General features: G+C 47.2%; 1 pseudogene; it reads right to left on the reverse strand.

The window, feature by feature from the left end:
- Nucleotides 1-9,149: 9,149 nt before the first annotated feature.
- LOC132398864 (elongation factor 2b-like) lies at nucleotides 9,150-10,399 on the reverse strand (annotated as a pseudogene).
- Nucleotides 10,400-10,602: the final 203 nt, after the last annotated feature.

Here is a 10,602-nt window from a genome sequence, read left to right on the forward strand (position 1 = left end):
CCTCACGTTCCCTCTGGGTGGCTGCTGATTTCTTCGCCCTCCCCTCCTCTCCTTTTCCGCTTCCCACTCTGGGTCTGCTCTCGATCCTCCTCTCCTCGCCCGCCCATCGCCACGGAAAGCGCCATCTGACACGGGCTCGTCACCCAGTCCGTCTCCGTGCCGCGGTGCTTCGGAAACTCTTGTTGAAAACACCACCACCCCAAACGTTCCTTCCTCCAGTTCACGTGCAAGTTTAGCGTCATCTGACTGCACACATATACAACCAAACGAAACCACAAAACATACATCACACACAGCACATAAAACAAAATATTACCAGAAATAAGTTAATAAACTATAATTCAAAGTGCACGCAGTGCACAGCACAGGTAAACAGCTCACTGTCCTAGTGATGAGACCTCAGTGGTGACAGAGTGTTCATTAGTCTCTCAGCCTGAGGAAAGAAGCTGTTACCCAGTCTGGCAGTCCTAGTCCCGATGTTCCTGTACCTCCTCCCTGATGGTGTGGGTCAAAGAGATTGTGGAATGGGTGGTCAGGATTCTGAATGATGCTTTGGGTCCATCATCTGCAATGCTCCTGGTGACTGTCACATATGGGAGGGAAGGGAGACTGTGATGATGCTCTTGGCTGTTTTTATTATCTACTGTAGGCTCTTGTGGTCTGATGCCTCACAGCTTCCATATCACATAGTGTTGCAGCCAGAGAAGATAGCCTTGATGGTGTTCTTATAGAAAGTTGTTAGAATAGGGGTGGGGAGCCTTGCACACCTCAGTCTCCTCAGAAAGTGGAGACACTGCTGTGCCCGCTTGACTAGGTGTTGTGGGCCCCCGTTAGATCATTTCTTCTAAATTCTGGAAGAAAATACAGAAGCTGAAAAGCCTGGACTGCAGGCCTCAAGATCAGCTTTTCCCGTTCTGCTGTCAGACTCCTGGACCCATTAGCAGTTACAGCACCAGTGACGGGCGTTCGATTCCCGCCACTGTCTCCCTGACCGCGTGGGTCTCCTCCGGGCGCTCTGGTTTCCTCCCACAGTCCAAGAGACGTGCGTTTAGGGTCAGTAAGTTGTGGGTGTGTTATGTGTTATGCCAGAAAGGTGGCAACTCGTGTGGGCTGCCCCCAGCACAATCCTCACTGATTTGATGCGTTTCACCGCGTGTTCCGACGTACATGTGATAACTCTTTCAAATCTTTCTCCGACACTCCCTACCCAGCGATGCTGCTATATTCTGACTGCTAATTCTAACTCTCTCAGTTGTGGGGCTTACAGAAATTTTCCATTTTGTGCTGCATTGTGATCTTTATTGGAGTGTATGGAGTGCCCAGGGAGGGGTAGCCCCTCTGGTGAAGGGGCTAGTCTTGTGTCCATTCCTGGGCAGCTGACTGGCCGGGGTGTGAACCGGACACTCAGCTGCTCAAGTAGCCGTTTGCCCGCGACGGTGGCCACGCCCCGGTACGCCGCTTCGACCGGCGGTTAAGCCGGGTGAGAGGAGCCTCATACCCCGGTGAGATAGGGACGAGAAGTCAGCTCCAGCGGACGGGGTGGACGACGGGAAGGCAGCTCTGCAATGCTCTGCGGAGAGCGAAGGCCATGACGAGCAAGCAAGGAAGAGCCCGGTTTGTGACGACCTCTCGTGTCACTGGACCCAGACCTCCAGGGTCGAGAGAGTGGGCCTGGGGATGAATATCAGGGTTGTACATGGTGATATATATAAATAAATTGAACCTCCTGCTTTCAACTGTTCCGCACAGGTTTCCTGCCATCGTTGGGCACAATGACAATCACTGCCATTATCTTTCCATCATTCTGTTGTTTTACATGCGTTGTATTTATTATCACCCTCATTTACTCTTACCGCGTTTATTCTGAGCAATATACACGGCTCACCGCTATGACTCGTCGGTATCTGAACCCATATCTGTTGGTGTGTTCGTGTAAACAGCCGTGTCTCTACTGGCTATTGACATTGAGCATGTGGGCAAATGTGAGAGCGAGTGTGAGTGAGTGAGTGTGTGTGTGTGTGTGAGTGTGTGTGTGTGTGTGAGTGTGTGTGTGTGTGTGTGTGTGTGTGTGTGTGAGTGTGTGTGTGTGTGTGTGAGTGTGTGTACACAGCTCCATTTCGAAGAATGCTGACTGTCAGCATTCACCCCTCTTTCACCACCTGGACCAGCAGAGAAAAAAGCACATTCCTTTTTTAGTTCTTTAACATGTGACATTGTAAGAGGTTGAAATTCCAACCAACCTCTTGAATTGAATTTACTTTTTTCTTACATCCTTCACAGAATGAGGAGTAAAAATCTTTACATTACATCTCCATCTGAATGTGCGATGTGCAATTTATAGTAATTTGTAATAAATAGTATGTAAATAGGACAGACAATATAACACAGAAATACAATTGTATCAGTTGAATTAATCGGTCTGATGGCCTGGTGGAAGAAGCTGTCCCGGAGCCTGTTGGTCCTGGCTTTTATGCTGCAGTAACGTTTCATGGATGGTAGCAGCTGGAACAGTTTGTGGTTTGGGGTGACTGGAGTCCCGAATGATCCTATGGGCCCTGTCTCAGTAAATGTCCTGAATCATGGTGATGCAACATCAATAACTCTTGGAGATGTGAGTTAAGGTAGGCTTTTATTGGCTGGAAGAAAGAACAAGCAGCAATTGACCACCACACTACATCCTGGAGACTGAGGCCAGGCCTGTGTCTCCAATCGCCTTTATACAGGGGTCTGTGGGAGGAGCCACAGGAGCAGTCAGCGGTGGGGTGGGGGTGTGTGTCCAGACAGGTATATATAGTTCACCACACATGGGAGGTTCACATCGATAGATACGCTGGGCTGTCCACACCACTCTCTGCAGAATCCTGCGATTGAGGGAAGTACAGTTCCCATACCAGGCAGTGATGCAGCCAGTCAGGATGCTCTCAATTGTGCCCCTATAGAAAGTCCTTGGGATTTTGGGGCCCATATCAAACTTCCTCAACCGTCTGAGGTGAAAGAGGTGCTGTTGTGCCTTTTACCCCACACAGCTGGCGTGTACAGACCATGTGAGGTTCTCGGTGATGTGGATGTCGAGGAACTTGAAGCTGTTGGCCCTCTCAACCCCAGATCCATTGCATAAACTGGGGAGACTACACAAATATCAGGGTTGAGAGGATGTCACCAGCTAGTTTGGGAGGGTCGATATTGATGGTGGATCTCTGAAGGTCAGTAGAAAGCTTGGAGTTTGGAGACTGGAGGCCCATCAGCCTGCCTTGGAGTCGGAGGAGTGTGTGAGGGTGGGAGGGAGGAGTGGGGGTATGTTTTGCTGGTGTTGTTTTATTGCTTGTTGGGTTCTGCCGAGCGTTGAGGGCATGCTGTGTTGGCGCCGGAAGGTGGGGCAACAACCTGTGCTTTGATGCAGAATCACCCGCGTTGTGTATTCCCAGCCTGGATCAGTAAAACAAATCAGAATCTCATGCGATGAAGCAGGGTCGGTCTTTGGACTATGGGACTTACAGAAGCTGAGCAGAGGCCAAAACCATTAATGATTTTATTGAATAATCAGACTAGGTTGGGCTGTTTTCTTGTAATCATAGAGTTATGCAGCATGGAAACAGGCCATTCGGCCCAACTAATCAATGCTGACCAAGTTGCCTGCCTGAGCTAGTTCCCATTTGCTTGTGTATGGCCAATATCCCTCTAAATCTAAACCAGGGGATCCCAACCTCTTGCTTAATGGTATTGGGAATCCCTGCTCTAATCCTTTCCTCTCCGTGTCCCCATAGCCTTTTAAATGCTGTAGGAGGGGTGATTCACAAGTTTGTGGCCTAAGGTAGAAGGAGTCAAGTTTAGAAAACCTAGCACATTTATTTATCAACATAGTCCCCTCCTACATTTACACACTTAGTCCAGCAGTCGTGGAGCGTACAGATCTTGGACCACCAGAAAATGTCCACAGCAGGGGTGATTGATAAGTTCGTGGCCTGAGGTAGAAGGAGATGAGTTATACAGCTCTCATTACGTGTACATGCAGTTCAACTCTTTGAGTGATTATGCAGGAAGTTTGAAGTTAATAATTCATCGGGGTGATTGATAAGTTCATGGCCTAAATGGATTTAATTTGTCTTTTTTACACTGATCAACACAAAAAGACCCTTTTGTGTCACAGTAAAACCAAATCTCTACGAAGTGATCTAAGTTAATTACAAATACAAAACACAAAATAATTGATTGTGTAAGTATTCATCCCCTGCAAGTCAGTATTCAGTAGATGCAGCTTTGGCAGCAATTACAGCCTTGAGTCTGTGAGGATAGGTCTCTATCAACTTTGCACATCTGGACACTGCAATTTCCCCCATTCTTCTTTACAAAACTGCCCAGGCTCTGTCAGATTGCATGGGGATTGTGAGAGAACAGCCCTTTTCAAGTCCAGCCACAAACTCTCAATTGGATTGAGGACTGGACTCTGACTTCACCACTCCGAGACATTAAATTTGTTGTTTTTAAGCCATTCCTGTGTAGCTTTGGCTTTATGCTTGGGGTCATTGTCTTGCTGGGAAACAAATCTTCTCCCAAGTCGCAGTTCTCTTGCAGACTGCATCAGGTTTTCCTCCAGGATTTCTCTGTATTTTGCTGCATTCTTCTTTTTAAACAAAATATACTTTATTCAAAAATAAAGTTATATACAATAAACCATTCAATGACTTTCAATCCTTTACAACTGTTTCCATTGCGGTCTTTACATTTTCACACTTCTCACCACCCACGTGGCACTCTGTTATTCCATATTTACATTCCCTTGTTTAGGTGTATTCACCCCACCCCCCACCCCTCAACTCCCACGGGAGGAGGACCCTAGACTGTGGTCCTTCCCCACCGGGCCCTTGCGGTGGCTGCACCAAGTTTCAGTGCGTCCCTCAGCACGTACTCCTGCAGCCGAGAATGTGCCAGTCGGCAGCATTCCCCCACGGACATCTCCGTGTGCTGGTAGACCATCAAGTTTCGGGCCAACCAAAGAGCTTCTTTGACCGAGCTGATGATCTGCCAGCAGCACCGGATGTTGGTCTCGGTGTGCGTCCCCGGGAACAGCCCGTAGATGAGAGAGTCCTCTGTTACGCAGCTGCCGGGGATGAACCTCGACACTACCCCTTCCATCCTCCTCCACACCTCGGCGAACCCACAGTGTGCAAAGAGGTGGGTCACCGACTCCTCCTCACTGCAGTCCTCCCGTGGGCAGAGGGGTGTGGAGGCGATGTTCCGGGCGTACAGGAGGGATCGGACTGGGAGAGCCCCTCTCACCGCCAGCCAGGCGAGGTCTTGGTGCCTGTTGGTGAGGTCTGGCAAAGAGGCATTTTGCCAGATGATCTGGACAGTCTGCTCAGGGAACCACCCCACCGTGTCCATCTCATCCTTCTCCTGCAGTGCCTGCAGGACCTTACGTGCTGACAACTGCCTGATGGCCCTGTGGTCAAAGGCATTGACCTGAAAGAACTTCTCTACGAAGAACTGGTATGACCGCAACGACCAGCTGACAGGGGTGTTGCGCGGGAAAGGGGCCAGACCTATCCTTCGTAGCCAGGGCGACAGGTAGAACCTGGGCACATAGTGGTAATTTTACCCTCTACCTTCACAAGCCTTCCAGGACCTGCTGCAGTGAATCATCCCCACAGCGTGATGCAGACACCACCATGCTTCACTTTAGGGACGGTGTGTTTTTGATAATGTATGGTGTTTGGCTCACACCAAATATATTGTTCAGTCTGATGGTCAAAATGCTCAATTTTGGTTTCATCAGACCATAGGACCTTTTTACAGCTGACTTCAGAGTCTCCCACATGCCCTCTGGCAAACTCTAGCCGAGATTTCACATAAGTTATTTTCAAAGTGGATTTCTCTTTGCCACTCTCCCATAAACCTGTGACTGGTGAAGCATCCGGACAACAGTTGTTGTGTGCGCAGTCCTTCCCATCTCAGCCTCTGAAACTTGTAACTCCTCCAGAGCTGTCACAGGTCTCTTGGTGGCCCCCCCCCCCTCACTCGTCCCTTCTTGCACAGTCACTCAGCTTTTGAGGACAGCCTGCTCCAGGTAGATTTGCAGCTCAACCATATTCTTTCCATTTCTTGATGATTGACTTAACTGTGCTCCAAGGGGTATTCAGTGACTGGGAAATTTTATTGTACCCATCTCCTGACCTGTGCTTTTCAATAACCTTTTCGCAGAGTTCTTTTGTCCTCATGGTGTAGTTTTGCTGGGATACTGACTCACCAGCAGTTGGACCTTCCATGCAGGTGTGTTTTTACTACAATCAATTGAAGCACCTGGACTTCACACAGATCTCCATTCAACTAGTTAGGTGACTTCTGAAAACAGCTGGCTGTGCCAGTGATGATTTACTGTGTCCTATCAAATGGGTTGAATACTTACACCATAAGGCATAGGAGCAGAATTATGCCATTCAGCCCATCGAGTTTGCTCTGCCATTCCATTGTGGCTGATCCTGGATCCCACTCAACCCCATACACATGCCTTCTTGCCAAAACCTTTGATGCCCTGACTGATCAGGAAACGATCAACTTCTGCTTTAAACATACGCAGGGACTTGGCCTCCGCCAGTCTGTGGCAGAACATTCCACAGATTCACTACTTTCTGGCTAAGAAGTTCCTCCTTACCTCAGGTTTGAGTCTGTGCCCTCTAGTTCTGGATACCCTCATTGTAGGAAGCATCCTCTCCTCATCCACCTTAACTAACTCCTTCAACGTTCAGTAGGTTTCAATCAGATCCACCTGTAATTTTCTAAATTCCAATGAGTATGGGCCCAAAGGTGCAAATGCTGCTTGTATGTTAACCCCTTCATTCCTGGAATCATCCTTATGAACATCCCCTGGACTCTCTCAAATGACAACATATCCTTTCTGAAATATGGAGCCCAAAACTGTTGACAATACTCGAAGTGCAGCCTGACTAGTGTCTGATAAAGCCTCAACATTATCTCCTTGCTTTTATATTCTATTCCCCTTGAAAAAAATGCCAACATTGCATTTGCCTTCTTTACCACAGACTCAACCTGTAAATTAACCTGGGAGTCTTGCACAAGGACTCCCAAGTCCCTCTGCACCTCTGATGTTTGAACCTTCTCTCCATTTAGATAATAGTCCACACTATTGTTCCTGTCATCTAAATGCATTATCATACATTTCCCAACACTGTATTCCATCTGACACTTCTTGCCCATCTTCCAGTTTGTCTAAGTCTTGCTGCAATCACATTGCTTCCTCAGCACCACCTACCCCTCCACCTATCTTCGTATCATCCACAAACTTTGCCATAAAGTCATCAATTCCATTATCCAAATCATTGACAAACAATGTGCAAAGTAGTGGTTCCGATACTGACTCCTGAGGTACAGCACTGGTCACTGGCAGCAAACCAGAAAAGGCCAGCCTTATTTTCATTTGCTGCCTCCTGCCTATCAGCCATTCCTCTATCCACGCCAGTATTTTTCCTGTAACGCCATAGGATTTTATCTTGTTAAGCAGCTTCATGTGTGGCACCTTATCAAATGCCTTCTGAAAATCCAAGTAAATGACATCCACTGCCTCTCTTTTGTCCATCTGCTTGTTACTTCCTCAAAGAACTCTAACAGATTTGTCGGGCAAGATTTCCCTTTACAGAAACCATGCTGAGTTTGACTTATTTTATCATTAGTCTCCAATTACCTCAAAACTTCATCCTTAATAATGGACTCAACACTTTCCCAACCACTGAGGTTAGGCTAACCGGCCTATGATTTCCTTTCTTTTGCCTTCCTCCCTTCTTAAAGTGACATTTGCAATCTTCCAGTTCTCTGGGACCATGCCAGAATCAAGTGATTCTTGAAAGATCAATTGGTCAATGCATCCGTTGTCTCTTCAGCAACCTCTCTCAGGACTCTGGGATGTAGTCCATGGTCCAGGTGACTTATCCACCGTAAGGCCTTTCAGCTTGCCTCGCACTTTTCCCTTGTAAAAGCAATGGCACTCACTCCTCCCTGATACTCGTGGACCTCTGGCACACTGCTTGTGTCTTCTACAGAGGAGACTGATACAAAGTACCCATCAAGGTCATCTGCCATTTCTTTGTCCCCCATTACTACCTGACCAGCATCATTTTCCAGTGGTCCAATATCAACTCCCACCCACCTTTTACTCTGAAAAACTTTTGTATCTTGCTTTATATTACTGGCTAGTTTTCCTTCATATTTCATTTCTCCCTTCTTATAGCCGTTATAGTTGCCTTCTGGGGGAGGTACGATCTGTACAAAAAGGACGGGTTACGCCTGAATCCAAAGGGGTCCAATATCCTGTCGGGCAGGTTTAATAGAGCTGTTAGGAAGGGTTTAAACTAATCTGGCAGGGTGGTGGGAACCGGAGTGAGAGGGCTGAGGAAGGGGAAAACAGAAATAAATCAAAGATAGCGTGCAACAGATTGATAGAAAGGACAGGCAGGAGATGAGTCATAATCACAGCCAGTGGGATGAGTTACAGGGCAATATAGGCGTGGTGCAGTTAAAACAGAAAGCAACAAAAGCAACAAAGCAACACTGAAAGTGTTATGTTTGAATGCATGCACCTTAATAAATAAAATGGATGATCTTGAAATTCAGCTACAGATTGGCAAGTATGATGTGGCCATTTCTGAAACTTGGCTGGGGATGGCTGCCATCGGGAGCTGAATGTCCAAGGATATATGGTGTATCGGAAAGATAGGTTAGTAGGCAGAGTGGGGTGGTGTGACTCTGTGTGTAAGAAATAACATTAAATCATTAGGGATGACATAGGATTGGAAGGTGTAGAGTCTCTATGGTTTGGGTTAAGAAATGCCAAGGGTAAAAGGACCCTAATGGCAGTTGTATACAGGCCTCCAAACAGCAGCCGGGATGTGGATTGCAAATTACAGCAGGAGATAGAAAAGGCGTGGCAGAAAGGCAATGTCATGACAACCGTTAGGGATTTTAACATGAAAGTGGATTGGGAAAACCAGGTCAGTACTGGACCTCAAGAGAGAGAACTTGTAGGATGTCTGAGGGATGACTTTTTAGAACAGCTTGTTGTTGAGCCCACTAGGGGATCGGCTGTGCTGGATTGGGTGTTGTACAATGATCTGGCAGTGATAAGAGAGCTTAAGGTTAAGGAACACTTAGGGAACAGTGATTACAATATGATTGAGTTCACTTTGAAATTTGAGAAAGAGAAGCTAATTTCCAATGTGTCAGTATTTCAGTGGAATAAAGGAAACTACATTGGCGTGAGAGGGGAACTTGCCAAGGTTGACTGGAAAGCGACACTAGCAAGAAGGACAGCAGAACAGCAATGGCTGGAGTTTCTGCAAAAAATGAGGCAAGTGCAAGACAGATATATTCCAAATAAGAAGAAATTTTCAAATGGAAGAAGGACACTACTGAGGCTGACAAGTGAAGTCAGAGCCAAAATAAAAGCAAAAGAGAAGGCATACAAGAAAGCCAAAAATGTTCTGGGCAACTTCTTGCCATCAGCATTGGTGGCTGACTTGCTATATTTACCAGCAGCAGGATCAAAATACCTGTCACTTGACAATTTTTGCATCACATCTTCCACTGCTCATCTGGAGAGAGGGCAGAAAATCTGGCAACAGACATTTCTGCAAACTGCTTCAGAGTGAAGGCCCAGCCATGAAGTCCAGAACCAAAACCAAATGTTCCAAAAATTGGATCCACCATGATGTCGTCCATGGGGCCACCTTCATCTTCACCATAGCTGGAGGTGATGGCATTGACATTTTCCGCAATGCGCTGGGACGAGCTGCAGCTCCAGCAAGGCACAGCCCATTTTGTTCATCATTAGAATGGGTCTGATACGCTCAGCAATTGCCTGGTGGAGTACAGTTTCAGTCTGCACACAAAACCCCAGTCCACCACAATGAGAGCACATGCAGTTCCACGCAGAGCAGCCGTCACTTCAGAGCAGAAGTCAACATGCCCAGCTGAGTCAATCAGGTTGATAAGAAAGCCACTGCCATCCTTGAAGTGCTAATGAAAGCCATCTTGATCTTTGAGATAATACAAGGAGATAGCAGTAGACTTAACGGTGATACCTCTTTCTTCTTCATCGTTGCGCATGTTGCTGAATCTGGTTTCACCAGCCCAAGCGGAAGCAATGATTCCAGCCTTCGATACTAGAGAGTCAGTGAGGGTGAATTTGCTGTGGTCAACATGTGCGATCACGGACATGTTCCGGATGATGGACGTTTTGTCCATGATTGCACAGATCTGGTCTACTATGAAGTTCACCATCTTGCCAGATTGCGGTGGACTGTACGTCAGTCAAACCCCGGCTTCTATCCACCTCACATTTGATAAGGTATCCCATGCAAGGCTTATTGAGAAAGTAAGGAGGCATGGGATCCAAGGGGACATTGCTTTGTGGATCCAGACCTAGCTTGCCCACAGAAGGCAAAGGGTGGTTGTAGACAGGTCATATTCTGCCTGGAGGTCAGTCACCAGTGGTGTGCCTCAGGGATCTGTTCTGGGACCCTTACTCTTCGTGATTTTTATAAATGATCTGGATGAGGAATTGGAGGGATGGGTTAGTAAGTTTGCTGATGACAC

The sequence above is a fragment of the Hypanus sabinus genome, chromosome 9 (genome assembly GCF_030144855.1).
Source record: "Hypanus sabinus isolate sHypSab1 chromosome 9, sHypSab1.hap1, whole genome shotgun sequence".
NCBI lineage: Eukaryota > Metazoa > Chordata > Chondrichthyes > Myliobatiformes > Dasyatidae > Hypanus > Hypanus sabinus.